Source organism: Chiloscyllium punctatum, chromosome 52, assembly GCF_047496795.1.
Source record: "Chiloscyllium punctatum isolate Juve2018m chromosome 52, sChiPun1.3, whole genome shotgun sequence".
Classification (NCBI taxonomy): domain Eukaryota; kingdom Metazoa; phylum Chordata; class Chondrichthyes; order Orectolobiformes; family Hemiscylliidae; genus Chiloscyllium; species Chiloscyllium punctatum.
The window spans coordinates 11,341,921-11,363,875 of NC_092790.1; the positions used below are offsets into that span (position 1 = coordinate 11,341,921).

Genomic DNA, 21,955 nt, shown 5'->3' on the forward strand with positions numbered 1-21,955 from the left:
TCTCTTTTAGCAGCTTTTACTGACATGGGCCAGAGATTATTGGAGCGTGAGGCTCAATAAAAGGGCATTGGGAATAACTAGGGAAATGCGACTCTATTGGAAAAGATCCCCCATGGGGTCTTTCTGCGATAGCCTAGTGGTATTATCGCTGGTTGTTAACACAGCAAAGCCAAGTAATGTTCTGTGGAGACGGGTTAGATTACCACTAGATCACGACGATTATAGTATGTGAATGCAATAACTGCCTAGAATTAAGAATATGTTGTCTGAAAAACACATCACTGACGTCCTTGAGGGAAGGAAACTACCATCCTTATCTGGTCTGGCGTCCACGTGACTCCAGACCGGAAGGCAATGAATGCTGCAGAGCCACCCCCGATCCTGTTTCAGAATGGAAATATATCATTCGTCTCAGTGCTAGAATTGTCCAGGGATGAGATCGCACTGGGAAAGTTGCAGGAGAGATTCACTCGGATAGTGTCGAGACTGAAGAGTTTCAGTCATGAAGGGATACAGGACAAACTGGGGTTGTTTGTCACCGAGCAGAGGGGTTTGTGAGGGGTATAGATAAGGTAGACTGAAAGAAGCGTTTCCCATCGATGGAAAGAACGATCACAGGGGGACAGAAATTTAAGGAGAGAGAGAGAAAGGTTAAAGTAAATGTGTAAAAAAGCGGTATAGGCCGGCAGGTGTTCGAATTTGGACCACATTGTCTGTTCGGGTCAGAGAGGCAGCAACCATTATAACCTGAAGGAATATGCAGATGTGAATATGTTCTGCCAATACCTGTTAGGGTATGGGCTAAACCATTTGGGACGTTAAGCAGTTGCTTTTGACAAATGCAACCACAACGGGCTGAAGTGTCTCCTTTGGAACTGTTCTCCTTGCTAGTATAGTGGTTAGTGTCACCGTATGTTATGCGGGAGTTAGGAGCTCAATTCCTGGCTGGGGCACTGTCAATGTTTTAAAACTGTCGCTCCGTTTCCAAGTGCGGGTTATTAATGCCTGTCCTTCCATTCTCCATGGGAAATGTCACAGGAAGGACAGTGCTGTCTGAATCAGCGTGGGGAAGGTCTGTAGCTCCTCGCGAGGCAGAGTGTCAATGAAAGTGCAAACACGTGACTTCCGCAACCTGCACCTTGTATCTGTACTGGAATCTAAACCATTTAATAGAAAGAAGGAGGAAGCTGAGGAAGAAACAAGGTAAACCAATTCAGATGTGAGCGCAGAAATTTTTTTCGCAGCATCATGAGGAAAACTGACAAACAGCTCCAAGAAAGAGTTTGTCTTTCAGAACTGTTAGTTCACAGAGATGTTTCTTGTTCCAATCAAGCCCTTAAGAAATTGAATAACAATTTAACTAAGACTTGAAATGTTAGAACACACCAGGTGATGAGTCACGTGCTGGAAACTGTGTTTACAAGCCGGATGTTTGATAACTGATAATGATGCAATAGGCTGAAAGACCATTCGCCATGCTTTTAAAAACTCAAAAACTGTCATTTTTCAATTGAGCAAAATAGGCAAAAACAAAGTCATCAAGAAAAGTTCCAAGCATTGCATATGTCGTCCTTGGTGCGAACGTGTTGAAATGCAGCTGTCTCACTGCTATTTCCCAATGTTGATTTCCAGTCAGAGAAAAAAAATTGTTGTTCCTTATGGAAATCTTAAATTGAACATGAGTTCCTGACATTACAAAACAGCAAAGGTAGCAGTTCTGTCAGAGTCAGTGAGAATTTCATATCGTAGATGAAACCAAATGGTAAGAAACACTGAAATTAGTTGCCTTTGCCTGCTCCGACTCAGTACTACAAAATGATCCTTATTGAAACATGCAGGTATTTTCAAGGATTTAATAAGTTGGATGCAGAAAGTTTGGTTCTATGACCAGAGCACCTCGTATTGAATGACTTGGAGATGCCGGTTTTGGACTGGGGTGTGCAAATGTGAAAATCACACAACCCCAGGTTATAGTCCAACAGGTTTAATTGGAAGTACTAGCGTTCGGACCACTGCTCATTCATTAGGTGATTGTGGAGTCCACAGTTGTAAGTCACGGAATTTATTCCATATGTTTACAGTGTGATGTAACTGAAATTGTACATTGAAAAAAACCTTGATTGTTTGCTAAGTCTCCGATCTGTAAGAATGACCATGTTAGCTTCACTTCTTTCATATGTAAACTGCAAAACATTTTTATTTTAAAGTTTCATTCTCAGGTGGAGTTTAACAACTGGTGTCTGCCCCCCTGTGCTGCTGTCTGTTCCATAATGTTTAGACTGATTCTAATTTATAAAAATGAGTCACCAGAGACTTACATGGATTCATGCAGTTTTTGAGCAAAGTACAATGTAACTCTGCAAGTACAAATTCACCCCACAGACGTATACGTGTGTGTGTGTGTGTGTGTGTGTGTGTGTGTGTGTGTGTAGGAGGGTCTCTGTTTGTAGATAGAGCAATGGGATTACCTGTACTGTGACATGAACCCAATGATCATGGGTACCGAATTTAGCTATCAGTCTCTGTGGGGGTACTTTTAGGTGCTGCCTGTTCCGAAGACCGCCTTGGAGGATTGTCACCCGAAGATCCAAGGTCGAATGTCCTGGATCACTGAAGTGCTCTCCAACTGGGAAGGGGCACATCTCTCTGTTGATTGATGCGTAGCGCCCATTCCGTTGTTGTAGCCTCTGCTCAGCTTCACCAATGTACCATGTCTTAAGGCATTTTTGCCTGCAGCATGTTGTTTTTTTTTAGATTAGCGTCAGTCTAAACATTATGGCATGGGCGCGGCACACAGGGACTATCACCTTCAACGTATTATCTGTGCTGACACTAATTGGTAAAGTCCACCTGAGAATGTAACTGTTAAAAGAAAGTTTTTCGATTTACATAAAAAGAAATGAACCGAACATAGTAATTCTAACAAATGGAAGACTTAACAAGCAATCAAGGTATTTTTCCAATGTATAATTTCAGTGACATTACACTGTAACCGTTCGCTATAAATTCTGTATCTTACCACTGTGTACTCCACAGCCACCTGATGAAGGAGCAGCTCTCCAAATGATATTGCTTCCATTAAACCTGTTGGACTATGACCTGGTGTTGTTCGATTTTTAACTTTGTATTAGAATGCGGATCCCACCATTAAAATAGAGATGAAGAAGCATTTATTCTCACAGACAGTTCTGGATCAGTGGACTTTCTTGTAGCAAAAGGCTGTTGAGGAAGTGTCATTAGGTGTAATGAGGCTGAGATCAGCAGATCTTCAAACAGCCAAGGCATCAAGCGTTATGGAGAAAGGCAAGAAAGTGCAGTTCAAGGCTATCAAATCAGATATGAAACCATTCAATAGCGGAACAGACTTGGTGGTCTGAATTGTGACTATGAGTTCCTAAAATTGTTGGCCTTAATATGAAGCTGCAAAACAGACCTGAGTAAAATGTGCCAAATTTAAAAAAGCGTGGGCCCCCAGAGCACTGAGCCGAGGTGAAATGTACAAAGAACAACACACAAAGGGCAGACAATATTGGGTCATTGATCCGTAGTGATCAGTATACCAAGGTAAACAGGAAAAGCGATATTCATTATCTACATCGAAACTGGCGCCACGAGGTATGTAGTTAATTCTCACAAACCACTATTCCCCTTCCATTTTCCTGACGCCCCCTCCGTTCTTGTTTTAAACTGATTGAATGTCAGGCAATTGTAGATGACATTGCTGATGTGGAACTGTAGCATATAGAACATAGAACATTACAGCGCAGTACAGGCCCTTCGGCCGTCGACGTTGCGCCGCCCTGTCATACTAATCTGAAGCCCATCCCATCTACACTATTCCATGTACGTCCACATGCCTCTCCAATGACGACTTAAATGCACTTAATCTTGGCGAATCTACCACCTTTACAGGCAAAGCATTCCATGCCCTAACTACTCTCTGAGTAAAGAAACTACCTCTGACATCTGTCTTATACCTATTTCCCCTCACTTTAAAGTTGTGCACCTCGTGTTTGCCGTCCCCATACTTGGAAAAAGACTCTCCCTGTCCATCCTATCTAAACCTCTGATTATCTTGTATGTCTCTATTAAGTCACCTCTCAGTCTTCTCTCCAACGAGGACAGCCTCAAGGCCCTCATTCTTTCCTCGTAATGCATTCCTTCCATACCAGGCAATATGCTAGAAAATCCCCTCTGCACCCTTTCCAAAGCGTCAACATCCTTCTTCTAATTCGGTGACCTGAACTGTTCACAATACTTCAAATGTGGCGGTACCAGATCTTTGTACAGCTGCAGTATAACCTTCTGAATCCAGAACTCAATCCCTCTATGAATAAAGATCAAAACACTGTTTTCCTTCTTAACAACCCTGTCAATCTGGGCGGCAACTTTCAGGGATCTGTGTACATGGACACCGAGATCTCTCTGCTCATCTGCACTCCCAAGAATCTTACCATTAGCCCAGTACTTTGCATTCCGATTACTCTGTCCAAAGTGTATCACCTCACAGTTGTCAACATTAAACTCCATTTGCCACCTCTCAGCCCAGCTCTGCATCCTATCTATGTCTCTCTGCAACCTACTACATCTTTCGTCACTATCCACAACTCCACCGACCATAGTGTTGTCCGCAGATTTACTTACCCATCCTTCTAAGTCCTCATTCAGGACATTTATAAAAATGATGAAAAGCAGTGGACCCAACATCGACCCTTGCGGAAAGCCGCTAGTAACTGGACACCAAGATGAACATATTGCATCAACTAAAACACTCTGTTTTCTTTCAGCGAGGCAATTACTGATTCAAACTGCTATGTCACCCACAATCACATTCCTCCGCATTTTGTATAATAGCCTACTGTGGGAACCTTATCGAACACCTTGCTGAAATCCATATACAGCACATCAACCTGCTTACTCTCATCCACCTGGTTGATCACTTTGTCAAAAACTCATAAGATTCGTTAGGCACGACCTACCCTTTACAAAACCGTGCTGACTGTCCCTGATCAGATTATTCTTTTCTAGATGATTATAAATCCTATCTCTTATAACCTTTTCCAATGCTTTACCAACAACTGAAGTGAGACTCACTGGTCTGTAATTACCAGGGTTGTCTCTACTACCCTTTCTGAAGAAGGGAACCACATTTGCAATCATCCAGTACTCAGGCGCTATTCCTGTAGACAATGATGATTTCTAGATCAATGGCACAGGCTCGGCAATCTCTTCCCTTACTTCCCAGATGATCCGAGGATAGATCCCATCCGGCCCAGAAGACTTGTCGAATTTCACACTCTGCAGTATTTCTAATATCTCTTCCTTGTGAACCTCAATCTCTTCGAATCTCGATGCAAGTATCTCTGTATCTTCCTCGTCAACATTTTCATTTTATATCGTGAACACTGTCGAAAAATATTTATTTAGTGTTTCCCATGTCTCCTCTGACTCCACACACAACTTCCCACTATTATTCTTGATTGGCCCTAACTTAACTCTCGTCATTCTTTTATTCCTGACATACCTGTGGAAAGCCTTAGGGTTAACCCTGATCCTATCCGCCAACAACTTCTAATGTCTCCTCCTGGCTCTCATGTCTCCTCCTGGCTCTTCTGAGCTCTCTTATTAGGAAATGCAGGGAAACGATTCTGTCTGCTGCACAACATCATTCTGCTTCGAAATATCAGGCTGTATTTTATATTGATTACTGGACACGTTAACCTTTAACAAGCCATGACAGTGAAATCACTGAATCCTCATTACTATACGACCAGGGACGATTTCTGTTAACATCACCCTGGACATCATGAGATTCGCCATTCTATTCTCCCATCCTTCTGTGCGTGATCCCCTCGGCCCGATTCCGGTCTTGTTGTTTGGTTTACATACTGAGGCTATACAATCATCTTTGTATTTCAGTTTCTAAAGGATGAGACCTTCTCTCTGAGCTGGCAATGTGCTTGCTCAGTGGTGATAACACTGTCCTTGTAAACTAGAAAAGTGCTTGAAATAGGCCATTCCTGTTTTTCATTCCAAGAACTTGAGGCAAACCGTTCGGCAGGACAGGAAATAGTGGGCATGAGCAGTGATCAAGTTTGGCAGCAAGAACGAGGTGAGTTATTATAACTACAGTGTAAAGGGGAAACAATGGGCAAGGAACACTGGGACGGGAGGGGCTGAATGCTTCCTTTCTTTGCTGTAACCAGACATTGGTGTTGAACTCTGAAGTGGGGCAACATCAGACAAGTCGGTGAAATCTTACTTTCTCCTTGTTTTCTCCCGAGGCCTGTGTCACACTTGGGGAAATGTGTCTGCGTGCTTCAGTCTATCGGTAAAAATGGGGTTCAGTTCCCATCTCAAACTTTAATCCCACTTATTGTGTTTTACGAGATTAAAACGTTCCAGAGAAATTAGCATTCAGGTGAAACGTCAGAGTTCACAAGGTTACAGGCCAAGTGTTGGGAAATGAGATGAGGGGATCCATTTCTGTGCTGTAAATACTCGATAATTAAATCATTTTTGAGGGGAAACATATCTGCAGTGACATAATTCCAAAAACTGTGTTATGAAGAAACGGTGCAACGGCTTCTGCCCTCATCCCTGGTGGTCTCGTGGTTAGTATTCAGCGCTTTAACTGAGTGGCCTGAGTTTCATTACCGTTCAGGAAATCAGGACTTCTTGTTCCTGATGCACAGAGCACAGCTCTACCAGGAATCTGTTTCATGCCTTAGATCAGTCAATACCCCAGCTCATCAAAGAAGGGAAAAGTGCCTTCCCTCTCTCTGCACAGTCGGACAGTTAATCCTTCATTCTCCTCTGATTCCACTTCCCAAAGAGTTTCAAAATATTGTCAAAACTGAGTCTCAGCTATTTCTTTTCTGCCTTTTCATACCTAGGAACTGCAGCTATTGAGTGCGTTGGTTTCTGAAAATGAAACGTACCTATGTGCTAGGTATTGGGCTATTCCAGGATTGGCTTCTCTGACAGCGCTGGGACATGACTGATGTTGTCTATGATATGGAAGTTCCAGTGTCTGAGTTAAGTGGACAAAGTCAAAAATTCCACAATATCAGGGCATAGCCCAGCAAGTTTATTTGGTAGTATCAGCTTTCGGAGAGCCCCTCCTTCATCAGGTGGGTGTTTTTCTGCAGAAACCTGGTATGTGTGTCAATATGCGCGATCTTTTGGAAGATCATCTGATCTTTCACCGACCGTTCGACGCGTCGACGGTACCCATGACTTGGAGGTGTTGGTGTTGGACTTGGGTGGATATATTTAATAATCACACAAAGCCATTTTCGATTCCAACAGTTGTCAAACACCTGATGAAGAAGCAGTGCATAGAACACTGGTGCTTCCAAATATGTCTGTTCGATACAATCTGGTGCTGTGTGATTTTTACTCTGACAGCTCTTGACAATGTTTAACTGGTCGAAGACAGTGAAAGAATTTTCTTCGTGGAGATGAAAATTTCAAATATTACCCACCTCAGCATAACAAAAATGATTAGGTTGGATGTGATGAATCTCCATAATGCGCTTGCGCAAAGTAAAAATCGAACTTCAACCACCAGATCCGTAGCCAGCTATATGAATGGTTGTACCACAGGCCAGATGCACAGCTGAGATTTTACACGCTGCAGGGCTGTGGTGTTAACAAGGACATGAGCAATAACAGTAACAGTCACAAGGTGAACAAAGAACCAAGATAATCACCATCATTGATTCACTTCAAATTGTCCTCAAAAAAAACTGCAATTCACAATCTGATCAGCCAATCAATGAGGTCACTACTGATCTTGGAAATTACAACTGACTTTGATGCGTTTTCACCATAATTTGCGGTAAACTCCAGCCTAATCATAACATCGCATATTCCCATTAATTTTTATATTTAGATATCGTTAATGACCTGTCCGAATTTGCAGGAAATGAGTGAAAACGTCCTTCCGATGACGTAATCCAGTGCAGAGTCGGCCAGAAAAGAAAAGACAAAGACATGAAACATCACTCCCATTTCTCTCTGTAGCAATGCGTTTTCCTGAGTTGAATATTTGCAGGACTTGTCTTTACTATCTAAAGAATTAATTATTTTTCCGGGAAAGATTCCTCATAAATCAATTAACATATGAGGTGTTGAAACATATTTTACTTTAGATTAAAATAGTTGAATATCCTTTCCCCCAGCCTAATGTCCCAATGCTCCCTCCTCTTCCATGTAAATACAAGCTTCTACAGGTGATGTTGGAGCTCCCAACCTGAGGTTACAATGCTCCTTGCTGCTCCATGTCAATAGAAGCTGCTCTACTTGAAGTTGGAGCTCCCAGTTTGATGTCACAATGCTCCCTGTTCCATGTCATTACCAGTAGTGCAGTTGAGGTTAGACCTACCACTCTGATGTCCCAATGCTCCCAGCTGTTACATGTCACTAAACGCTGGTCCTTGTGATGTTGGAGCTCCCAGTCTGATGTCCCAATGTTCCCTCCTCCATGTCAAGAGAAGCAGTCCAGTTGAGGTTGGATGTATCACTCTGATGTCCCAATGCTCCCTGCTGCTACATGTCATTAAGAGTTGCTCCAGGTGAGAGTGGAACTCCCAGACGGATCTCACAAGCTCCTTGCTCCATGTCAACTGAAGCTGCTCCAAATGAGGTTAGGTCTTGCATTCGGATGTTCCAATGCTCCCTGCTGCTCCATGTCAACAGAAGCTGCTCCAGTTGTGTTTGGAACTCCCATACTGATGTCACAATGCTCTCTGGTGCACGTCAAAAGACGCTGCTCCAAATGAAGTGGGAGCTCCTATCCCTGGCAGCTCACATACTTCTATACCATCATAGAAATACTGCCCACTGAACATTTCTACCACTGGAGCCATTGGTGGAATGTCCGCATCATGAGAACCTAATATTATTTTTAGTCATCACCGAATCATTATTTCCAAAAGTTATTCTTTCTTAAACCTTATTTCGCATGTGCATACTGCAGTCCATCCGAAGTAAGATAATGGTGCTAATTGATGTATGCTTAATAAAAATTACATCCTATTTTTCATGTTGAGTTACTGCGAGTTAACAAGGACAATGTTTGTATTCAAAACACACTTTTATTCCAGGTGAGAGAATGTGGTTTGCGTTATTTAAAATGAACTTGTTCACTGCGTAAAATGATCAAATAGATCTCAATTTCAAAACAACATTGGTAACGTTGTCATCCATCTTGAAATGTGGTGTCTTCTTCTTTGAACCAGACGGGTATTATATCGAAAAGTCTATTAATGATATGCGTATAGACACTTTAAATCGCAAGGATTGTGAAGGTTTGTAACTCAGGTTGAGGTTTAAGGTGTAGGTTTGCTCGCTGAGCTGTAGGTTTGATATCCAGATGTTTCATTACCTGGCTCGGTAACACCATCAGTGGCGACCTCCATGTGAAGGGAAGCTGTTGTCTCTTGCTTTCTATTTATATCTTTCTCCTGGATGGGGTTCCTGCGGTTTGTGGTGATGTCATTTCCTGTTCGTTTTCTGCCGGGTTGAAAGATGGCATCTAGATCTATGTGTTTGTTTATGGCGTTGTGGTTGGCGTGCCAGGCCTTTGGGAATTTTCTGGCATGTCTTTGCTTTGACTGTCCCAAGATCAAGGTGTTTCCCAAGTTGAATCGGACAACCAAAAATCCATTAACCAGGAGCCCCCCTCAGACCCATAGACTGATTACCCGGAACACCAACTTACAGACGGGCCAAAGAACTACACGCAAGACTGAAATGCCTCATAGAAGAGTCACAGCACTCCATCCACTCCACCCAGGAATTCCTAAAAATCATCAAAAACACCAAAATAGAGGAAGAAGAAGCAATGATCTCATTCGACATAACAGCACTGTTCACCTTCATCAACATCGACCTGGCAAAGGAAACACTTACCACACTTTTAGAAGAGACCATCACAGACGCACCAACAACCATCAATCACATTACCAACGAAAACATCATGAAGCTGGTGAACCTGTGCCTCACCACCCACTTCACTTTCAACAACCTCGTCTACAAACAAACCAACGGCACACCCATGAGATCTCCGCTATCAGGCTTCATAGCAGAAGCGGTAATGCAATGACTAGAACAAACACCCCTACCAACAATCAAACCAAAAATCTGGGTCCGCTATGTTGATGACACCTTTGTCATCACAAAACAAAACAAGATAGAAGAGACATTTGACATCATCAACAACACCGTCACAGGCATACAGTTCACCAAGCAGGACGAAACCGACAACAAATTCGCATTCCTGAACGTCACAGTAGAAAGAAAGGACAACGGAGAACTACCAACCTATGTATACATAAAACCGACAAACACTGACCAAATACTGAACTACACCAGCAACCATCCAAACACACACAAACGAAGCTGTATCAGAACACTATTCCAACGAGCCACCACACACTGCAACACAGACGAACTTCGGAAAACAGAGGAGAACCACCTATTCAACGTATTCGAGAAGAATAGATTCTCAAAAATACAGTTCGCAGATTCCTCAAGAACAAACCACGACAAGCAAACCAAACACAGCCAGAAACCCTAACCACCTTACCATACATTGAAGAAGTTTCAGAAGTGACAGCCAGACTATTCAGACCCCTCGGAATCCTAGTAGTACACAAACCCACCAACACTCTCAAACAAAAACTAACTTAAAAGAAACAGTTCAACCCATGGACAAAACCAACGTCATCTACAAAGTTCCATGCAAGGACTGCCACCAACACTACGTAAGACAAACAGGAAGAAAGTTAGCCACCAGGATATACGAACACCAGCTAGCCACAAAAAGACACGACCTTCTCTCCTTCGTAGCCCTACATACGGATTAAAAATACCACTATTTCGACTGGGACAACACATCTATCCTGGAACAGGCTAAGCAAAGATATGCCAGAGAATTCCTAGAGGCTTGGCACTTCAACCACAATGCCATAAACAAGCACTTAGATCTAGATGCCATCTATCAACCCCTCAGAAAACGAACAGGAAATGACATCACCACAAACCCCAGGAACCTCATCGAGGAGAAAAATATAAATAGAAAGCAGGAGACAACAGCTTTGCTTCAATTGGAGGTCGCCACTGATGATGATGTTACCTAGCCAAGTAATGAAACGTCTGGATATCAAAGTTACAGCTCAGTGAGCAACCCTACACCCTACATTTTAAATCATTTTTCATGTTTATGTTGCATGAATCTGCGGTTATTGATCCACAGTTTAGTTTCACTCCCTATAGGTAACATGCTGATTTCTCCAGTTGTTCATAGTTCAATGTGATGCATCCAGTGTGTGCATAACGAGAGGGGGCTTACTTCCCACATCTTGTGTTTATCTGTGCCTTATGTCCAGTATTCATCAATGGCGAGAGCAAGGGGCGAGGGTGAGACCAATGTGTAAATCTATCCGTGCCCATGCACGGAACTACATCGGCAATTCTCCACTCTGCATTTACAGCCAGTTCTCAGTGCCCCTAAACCCACGCCCTGCCCCTTTGAAATATCTCCATTGTTTTGTGCTGTCTCACTGTACTCTTCTCACCAGGATGAATTACTTCTACTTAACCTCCTCCAGATTTCATCTGACAAAACATTCATTCAGAATTCCTTTGCATAAACATGCACTTCGCAGCTCTCGTTATTTGATTTTCCTGAATGTGTTTCATACGAAAAATCGTTCACAGCAACTTGACTTGAAAAAGAAAATCGATTTTCTTTTCATTATCCCAATGCAACCGACATTGCAATACAGTTTAGTCAACAGGTTCAAACTATTCTTTGAGATTTTGTAACAGCGTCAATGCATAAAAACTGAACATCGGCGTTCCAGTTTCAACATGACAGCTGCAATCAACACAATTAAAAGCCATTGATCACAACGACGAGAGTGGGATTCGAACCCACGCGTGTAGAACACAATAGATTAGCAGCCCATCGCCTTAACCTCTCGGCCACCTCGTCGCAGCTGTGACTGAAGCTATGACCTTATGAATAATTGAATTGTGTAAATTAGTCAGAGCAGCAGCGATTTCTCGCTGGTGTTGGTGAAATGATAAGTAACACAGAACGGTTCAAAAACTATTGTCTGACCCCTGGGTTGTGGGGCAAGTTCACTCCCACTGTCACATTATGCACACAGTGATCTAAACAAAAATGAGGAAATGAATATGTAACAAGGTCTGTTGAATTCTGTGAAGATTTGAAGTCAACGGAATGGAGAACCCGAGACAGCAGGAGGTGTTCTTTCAATATAGAGCACTTAAGGATAGTGGAATCAAGGGTTATGGGGATCAGGCAGGAACAGGATACAGATTGAGCATGTTCAGCCACGATCGTAATGAATGGTGGTGCTGGCTCGAAGGGCAGAATGGCCTACTCAAGATGAAGATTTTAAAATTTCTCCAGATGCAAAACAAAATAAAAAGCTCATGAGTTAGTGAAGGCAAAAGATGAAATTGTACATTTCATCAATCTACCCATCTTTACAATGAGTACCACATTACTTTCCTCACTCGGGGATAGAACCGCTGGTGAAGATGATCATATAATCCCCGTTTACTTGCCATGGAATCAGAGAAACTCGGTTTCGCAAACGTTAAGGTAAAACCAGGAATGGAGGTAAGTATTAATGTGTTCCTCCTGTGCTGCAGGTGACCTGTGCACGGTATCTCTGTTCCAGTATAGTGGGCTGTGCTGTGCGGAAGTTTTAATTTTGAGACTCACATGGAGCAACTTCAATTTGTCGTCGTGTTGAGGGGTACGGACAGAAGGTGATATTGAGCAAAGCCATGTTTATGGAAAAATACCCGTGTTTGTGGATTGAGAAACGACCTTTTCTATAATGACTCCTTGATCAACAAACATACTGCAAGTATCTAAAACGTGAAGAGACATATGTGGAGAGAGAGCCGAAGGTGATTTTTCAGCAGATGGATAACGTTTCCCATGTGCACTGCGTTAAATTCCGGGAAAATAGATGTTGAACTGATTTCATGTTACACAGTTTGTTGCAAACTCACAAAGGTTATTGCAATAATAAAAAAAAGAAATCACACAGGACCGTTTGAAAATTGTATTGAGCTGAATTTTGGTTTGAGCATATTTTATCTTAAATGGCGTGCTGCAGAGAAGTACGGAGGGTTAACAATACAAAAGGACAGAGTCTTCTTGGTGGATTTCTTGGGTGGAGTAAAGAATGTACGAAATATACATACCATCATGTGAATGTGGTCAAATCTTTATAGTCTCCAAGTTGCGTCTCCAAGTGACGATTCAGTGGAGAAGGATTACACACAATGTTCCCTCTGAGTATGACCAAAAGATTTTACAGTTACACTGTGAACTCTTTGCTTTTTAAATATGACGCCTCTATTTATAAACTCCAATAAGGTAAATTACTATCTATCCAGTTCACGAACATCGTCTCCATGGAGACGAAAATTTTCTATCACTTCCTTTATTCTTCCACGGAATGTCTGAAAGGTTTGTAAGGCCAACATCTCTAAATCCCCGTATCCTGAGTCAGTCTCAGCTATTTCGAAAGGCGATTGAAGTTCAAATACTTCACAGTGTGTCTCCAGTCAATCCAGTGCAGACTGGTTCTGGTCAGGAAATGCCATCACCAAAGGCCACCGTGGATGTGAAATCAATAGTTTTCACATAGTAATGGTAATACCTATTGTGTGTCGTATGTCCGTGTTCTTGTTCAATTTGTTCATCATTTCATGGGTCCCTGTATTGAATTCTACTGAATGATTAATTTGTGAATGGAGACATTCCCTTCACCATTCATTCGAAACTCCATGGGACATTGAAAGATTTTACTCATACGCTTCCAGAGGACAGTCCTGGCATGACTGGGATGAATCAGTGAACATTCCCCACGGATCCTCGAAGGCAGGGATTTCCTTTTCCATTTTCGGGGACCATTACAGCACTGAGTCCCATGTGTGCATTCATTAAAACCAAAACAGTTGCAGCAAGACTTTAAAACTAAGAATTTTGCTATCTGCTTGCATTGATTGTCCCAAAAATTACATTCCATATTATGGTATGTCTGTGGATGAGAGCACTTTCTGAACCTTGAGTAATTATATTTAGGTTTTGTCAAGAAATTATCATTCGCTGTTCTCGCTTTCCCTTTCAGTTTCCCGTTTTATATCCCGTATTTTATCAGTTTATCTTAAGTTTTCAATAATTTCAATCAATCTCGCTCCTGATTACCAATCCGACAGAATGCCACAATTTTGTCAATTTATATGCAGTGACGCTGTAGGGCGTGGTGACCAAGTGGAAAGGCATTGTTCACGTCAACCAAATAAAAGGAGCCGGCTGGTCGAACCTGGCCATTCCATCACAGTCATATTTCAAACATTTAAGGTAATCTTTAGCCAAATCATATTGGCAGAAAATAAAACAAAAATGAAAAAATTGGTGATGTTGAAAATCAAACAAAGACAGACGTTGCTCGAATATTTCAGGATGTCTGGCAGCATCTGTTGACAGATGGACCCAATGGATTTGAAACGTTAACTGTGATTCATCTGCACAGATGCTGCCAACACACCTGTGATTTAACAGCAATTTCTGTTTTTGTTTCAGATTGGCAGATTTTGTCGCAGTCCATGAGAACAGTGCTCATTAGAATCAAACAGACAGCATGGACCTGGCAGTGTGAAGTGAGACAGTAATAATGAATGAGTGGAGAGTGTTGTACTGGAAAAGCACAGCAGGTCAGGCAACATCCGAGGATCAGGAGAATGGACGATTTAGGCATAAGCCATTCATCAGGAATTAGGCTTTTGAGTCGGGCAGAGGAACAAAGCTGAAGCCAGGTACCAACTCGCACGCACCTCCTCCTACAGACCACGATCACAAACTCTCCTCCCCTCACCAAACCATCATCTCCCAGACCATCCACAATCTCATCACCTCTGGGCATCTCCCATCCACAACCTTCAACCTCATTGTCCGTGAACCGCGCACTCCCCGATTCTACCTCCTTTCTAAGATTCACAAACCTGACTGCCCCAGTCGACCTATTGTCTCATCCTGAGCCTGTCCCATCCGAGTCATCTCTTCCTACATTGACACAATCCTCTCTCCCCAGTCCAGGAATGGCCACTTACATTCGTGACACCCCTATGCACTTCAACTCCTCCAAGAATTTCGTTTCCCTGGCCCCCAACGCGTCAGCTTCACCATGGACATCCAGTCCCTGTACAAATCCATCTGCCATGACAGAAGTCTGCAAGCCTTCCATTTCTTAATCTCACACTATCCCAACCATTACCTTTCCACCGACACCCTCATCCACCTGGCTGAACTGGTCCTCACAATCAACAACTTCCCTTTTTAATCCTCCCACTTCCTCCATCGAAACTGGTCGCCATCGGCACCCGCATAGGACCTAGCTATGCCTGCCCGTCTGTCAGATACGCGGAACTGTCCATCTTTCGTAATTACACAGTCACCATTCTCCACCTGTTCCTCCGCTACATTGATGAATGTTTGGGGCCACTTAGTGTTCCAACGAGGAATTGAATAGCTCACCAACTTTAACAACACCTTCCATTCCGATCTCAAATTTATCTGGATCATCTTGGCAACTTCCCTCACCTTCCTGGACCTCTCCATCACCGACTCTGGCGACTGATATTTTACAGACATATACTACAAGCCCACCGACTCCCACATGTATCTAGACTACATCTCCTCCAACCCTATCTCGTGTAAGAACGCCATTCTTTATTCCCAATTCCTCCACCTCCAGAACATCTGTTCCCAGGATGACCAAATACACCTCAGAAAGAGTCAGTTGGTCTCCTTATTCCACGATCACAAATTGCCTTCCCACGTGGTTGACAGCGCCCTCCAGTTCATCACATCCATTTCACACACCACCACCCTTGAAGCCACGCCTCTCAATGCAACAAGGACAGAACCACCTAGTGCTCACCTTACACCCCAACAAACTCCACATGAACGAATCATATTCTGCCCCTGATGCCACCTCTAAACAGACACCACCACCAGAGATATATTTCGCTGCCCAGCCCTGCCAACATTCCGTAAAGACCATTCCCTCCATGATCCCCTCTTCAGATCCACACATCCCCCCACCAGCCCACAACCCTCTCCTGGCACCTTTCACTGCCACCAAAGGAAGGGTGAAACTAGCACCCACACCATCCCCTCACCTCAGCCAAGGCCCATCGGGATCATTCCACATCCATTAGAAATTCACGTGTACAGCTACCAATGTCATCTACTGAATCCGTTGCACCCAGTGTGGTCTCCTCTACTTTAGGGTGACAGGAAACCTTGCAGATCATTTCAGAGAACATCTCTGGGACACCCGCACCCACCAACTTCACCGTCCCGTGGCTGAACACTTCAACTCCCCTCCTACCCCATCAAAGACATACAGGTCCTGGATCTCCTCCACTGCCAAACCATTACCACCCAACGCCTGGAGGAGGAACGCTACACCTGCCGGCTTGGGACCCTAACACCACACGGGATAAATGTGAATTTGAACAGTTACCTCATTTCCCCTCCCCCAAGCCCAAGCCTTCAACTCGGCACCGTCCTCTCAACCCATTCCATGACTGCCATTTCTGACCTATTTTCTTCTCCCTCCTATTCATTCATCTATTGCTTTCCAGCTATTTCCCCTTAACCCCACACCATTTCCATTTATCTCTCAGCCCCGACTCACAAGCCTTATTCCTGATGAAGGGCTTAAGCCTGAAATATGAATTCTCTTGCTCCTCGGATGCTACCTGAACTGCTGTGCTTTCCCAGCATAACACTACCAACTCTGATCTCCAGCATCTGCAGTCTTAACTTTATCCTTGGAATTATCAATGACCTCAGAGTGAATATATCCCTCGATTGCAGTGATCACAGTGTGACTGAATTTTCCATTTATTTTGGGTGAGGGCAGGCTGGATCTGAGACGAGCGCTTAACAGTTAAACAACGGGAATGGTATCAGATAGCGAAGTTAGGGCGTGCTGAAGTGAAGTGGAAAATTCTGTCAGAAGATGGGTCAGTCCAACTGCATCACATCACCCAGACTGGAAAAGACTCGCAGAAAGAGAAAATCAATTTCAGTGCAGGCACAATGACAGGTAAAGTGGAAAGGAGACAATACATCACACTGAGGTGCAGTGGAAGTATCTATGTGAAAGGATTCGATATATAAGCTACACCTTTACATATGGACTGCCCTCACATTGGGAAAAGGAATTTCCTGCAGTATAACGGCGATATTTGCCTGTGACATCACAATGTTGAGAGGCACTGACATAGTTTCTTCTGTAGCAGCGTGACCTAGTGAAAGCATGATCGGCCCATCAACCAGAATTCAATACTTCAAAGCTCTCCTCTGCGCTGTGCAACTTTTTGCTGCTCCTGTCGTCAGTTCTCAATCGCTTCACTGTGTCTCTTCTTCTGCTTCCTGCTGCACGGAAAGACTTGAAACGTGAACAAATCCACTTTCCACTTCACCAATCTTTTGCAACTGCCGAGTTGGCACAGGAACGAGTTACCGATTAGCCTTCTCGAGCGCACTCACTCCGGTATGATCTGAATCATAAAGTGGACTGTGTCTGATCTGCAGAATGTCGCTACGTGGGACGGTGCTGTTTATCCCATCCCCGGGGACTGAGCTGTCTGTATTGGCAGAGTATTCAGCCATTTCCCTCCACTTGCAGGCATTATGACGGGATGTAAATGTGGATATGCTCTGAAGCTTCCTCTCACGGGCACAGCCAGGTGCAAGAGCGCCGCTGGAACTTAGAAACTTTGATTGCGAACTTTCTCCAAATATCATCTATTTGAGAGAGAGAGAAAGGTGCTGAGCTGGTGGGAAAGAGAGAAATGGGCTGTGGACTCTCATCCTTTAGTAAAATTCTAGTAAGTGCATTTTTGTGCTGCCCATTTGGTGTTCAGAATCAATCTTCGCAGAATCAATCCTGCAGAGAAGCTTTTGTTTCACAGGCGTCGGCTTCTTTGCTGCAATCGGGGATCAGTTAACATCTGAGTCCCAACTGTCCTAGATGAAGCGACTCCGAATGAAACCCTCACTCACTGAGAACCTTCCCCACAGCCAGGAGCTGCGGGGCTGCAGGCAGTCCAAAGCGGAAGGGAGGATTAAAAACGAGCCATTATTTCTCCCTCAGCCACTCTGTCACAGAGACAGGGAGAGTGACGGCAGAGACGTATGACGTCATTCACGTGCCGACAGAAGCCGTTCAGCCCATCGAGTCCACGGCAAATCTCTATCGCTTGCTTCTCTCTGAGGTTATTCATCATCAGTGCTGCTTGTCAGGGGCATGGTCCACACCAAAACTGATTTCTCTCACCTTTGCCAGTGTATTCCCAGCTCAGTCAAGTGACTTTGCGAATCAGGTCACAACAGAACGACAGAGAACAGCAAAAAAATTCTATAACTTTGTGGACGGCACGGTGGCACAGTGGTTAGCACTGCTGTCTCACAGCACCAGAGACCGCCTTCAATGCCTGCCTTAGGCGACTCACTGTGTGGAGTTTGCACTTTCTCCCCGTGTCTTCATGGGTTTCCTCCGGGTGCTCCGATTTCCTCCCACAGTCCAAACATGTGCAGGTCAGGTAAACTGGCCATGCGACATTGCCTGTAGTGTTAGTAAGGGGTAAATGTAGGAGTATGGGTGGGTTACGCTTTGGCGGGTCGGTGTGGACTTGTTAGGCGCAAGGGCCTGTTTCCATACTGTAATATAATCTAATCTAATCTAAAAAAAACTTCAAACGTGTGTTTCCTCAAATGTATAAATTTGCCGGGTGCATCTATTTCAGATACCATTGAGTGTAAGGACGTAGATGGCTCATCAATATGTAATGCGAAGAATGGAGCACTGTTATAGCGAAACACTGGTGGTGGCAGTACACATGCTGAAAGGTGCAATTGTCATCGAGCAGAGGATGCTTTTCCTACATTAATTTCTGGATTATGCGCCCACCACGATCCCTCTGGGACGCTCTTTTAGCGCTGACCACTGCAGTTTCCCGCAGTCTTCAGGTTTTTGTAGCATGTGCCTTCGAGGATGACGTCAAAAGATCTTCACTGTTATTGTGTGATACACTGTGGCACAGATGTGTCCCGGCTGTGTCAATATAACCATCGGTAACTTCCCCAATTCTGCTGTTTTAATTGCAATTTCAATCAGAATCACAAAACGTGTCACACTGCAGACTGAGGCCATGCAGCCCACCTTCGCTCTGCTGGCTCCACGCAATGAGGAAATGACTGTTTTTTGATTGATTGATTGTCGCATGGACCTAAGTACAGTGGAAAGCGTTGTTTGCGATTGGTAAAGGCGGATCATAGTAATCAAGGACATGCAGATCACAGCGTGAGAAAAGCAACATTTGACCAGACTCAGGAATTCAGGTTACTACGTATAGGACGGGCGCTCAGCAAAATCCACATTGGCAAGATCAGCGTTATTTCAAGTTAGGCAATTCATTTCTCAGAGCAGCAATGGCCGAGAAGAAGCGGTTCTTGAACTTGCTTGTGTATGATTTCAAGCTTTGGAATCTTTATCTGAACTCAATTGCATCGAAATCATATCTTCTCAGTCGAAAATGAAATAGTGTACAAAATTCCAAGGCTTATCTGCAATGTGAACCCGAGAGCTCTCGCACGTATGTCACCTGTATGAGGCAATATCACACCCGAGACAAACAAGCCAGAACGGCGCCAGACGTGGTAACCAGAAATCAGGTGAGTTTTTTGGTTACGTAATGCTATTTCTGCTGTTTCGGAGTGAAAGAAGCACAAAGTTCTAATAACAGCTCCTGTCCATTCTGACTCGCTTCTCCCAGGAGGCTGTGCTAGCTGCTTTCCCAGAACAGGGCGGTCTTCATTGATAACTGGACGAACTCCTCTTCCCTTGTCATTGCAGTGTTGGTGGAGAGCAGTTTGAACGCGGTCTTCAGCTTGCTATCAAACAAGAGTTTGTGGAGCGGGGTAGAGGTCTGGCGGGAGTGGGAAGTATGGGAATTCTGGAAAGGTGTAGAAAAGGGAGATCGTGCATGCACAAGAAATCATCTTCTTTTGGGAACCATTGTCCAAATAATGCCATCTGAGACAGTTAGAAAATGCAGAACTGCGAGGAAAGAGTGAATCTCTCCCCATTATTCGGGAACAGTGTCTGTGCTTCTCGAAGTCACAGGGAGGCTTCTGCTGTCTGAATCAGCATGGGATGTTAATGCAGCGAGCCCCGTCGCTCACGCAGCTGACGTGTATACATTTTTTCCCGTTGTCTCCAGTTCACATCAAAGATTTCACAGCTCACATCGTCCTAGAGTGACAGGGAAGAGAAGGAAGCGATTCAGACCATCATCTTAACACAACCTGGGGATAAATTTGATGTGGGAGAGCGGACATTTCCAGCATTTATAATCTTGGTCCGTGTGGCAGCAGAAGCAGGAACCAGGAACTGTTTACCTTTCTTCTAAAAACGGGTAATTACATTTTGAAGAGCATAGATATGTCTTCCTGGTGTTCATGAAATGGTCAAGACCTGAATACGGTTCCCTGAGTATGGTCTGACTTCTGGGTTATCGGCCCAGGGCACTTCCACTGTGATATTCTGTTCACAAGATCTGACCACATGGAAAGAAATGACACAGTGACAAGATCTATTGAATAGGATTCTGTGAAAACACAGAAGCCGATGGAAGGAAGAGCGCCATGAGAGCGAGAATATAACATCATATGTGAGGAAGTTGTTTTCCAGACTCGAGGAGAGTGCACAGTGCTGTTTCTAGGGGTCAATATCTGGATAAGTAGACTGAATCAGCAACGGCTGTTATTGTACTGCATCTTTTGTACAATGTTGCAAAATTACGGGCCTTTTGTATCAAGGGGACAACTTCACAATCCTCAATGATGCAAAACACACAAATGACGTGAACAACAAAGCAACGGCAGAAACTCGTGTTACGTCATGGGGTAAACGCCCCAGCTCAACCTTTGCTCAAGTTCGCTCTGTCAAATTCCTGAGCCAGAGATTCGAACAGTGAATGGTCTATGTTAATAAACACTGCTCGAATCTCACAACTTCAGTATTTAATACGCTCCTAGATGTATGTCTGACAACAGTAATTGCTCCCTCACTGTGTTACTTCAGCACACGTAGAGAAGAAACAAACATAAGAAAAACAGTCACGAATATGACGGAGATTTGACCCGATGCACACCTCTTCCCACCCTACCACTTCCACAACTCTTCCCAACCTACCTCTTGCAAAAATGCCATCCCGTATTCCCAATTCCTCCACCTCCGCCGGACCTGTTCCCTGGAGGACCAGTTCCACCACAAAACACACTAGATGGCCTCCTTCTTTCGAGACCGCAATTTCTCTTCCCACGTGGTTAAAGTTGCCCTCCAACACATCTCGTGTACATCCCGCACCTCCGCCCTCAGACCGCACCCCTCCAACCGTAACAAGGACAGAACGCCCCGGTGCTCATCTTCCAACCGACAAACCTTCACATAAACCAAATCATCCGCTGTCATTTCTGCCACCTCCAAACTGACCCCAACATCAGGGATATATTTCCCTCCCCACCCCTTTCCGCCTTCCACAAAGACCATTCCCTCTGTGACTACCTGGTCAGGTCCACGCCCCCCTACAACCCACCCTCCAATCCTGGCACTTTCCCTGCTACCGCAGGAACTGGACACCTGCGCCCACACCTCCTCCCTCACCTCTCTCCAAGGCCCTAAAGGAGCCTTCCACATCCATCAAAGTTTTACTTGCACATCCACTAATATCATTTATTATATCCGTTGCTCCCGATATGGTGTCCTGTACATTGGGGTGACTGGGCGCCTCCTAGCAGAGCGCTTTAGGGAACATC

At 44.1% G+C, this 21,955-nt stretch overlaps 1 non-coding gene across 1 annotated transcript; it reads right to left on the minus strand.

Moving 5' to 3' along the window:
- Positions 1-11,922: 11,922 nt before the first annotated feature.
- On the minus strand, positions 11,923-12,004 carry trnas-gcu (transfer RNA serine (anticodon GCU)). Its single transcript has one exon. It is a non-coding gene; the product is annotated as a tRNA-Ser (tRNA).
- Positions 12,005-21,955: the final 9,951 nt, after the last annotated feature.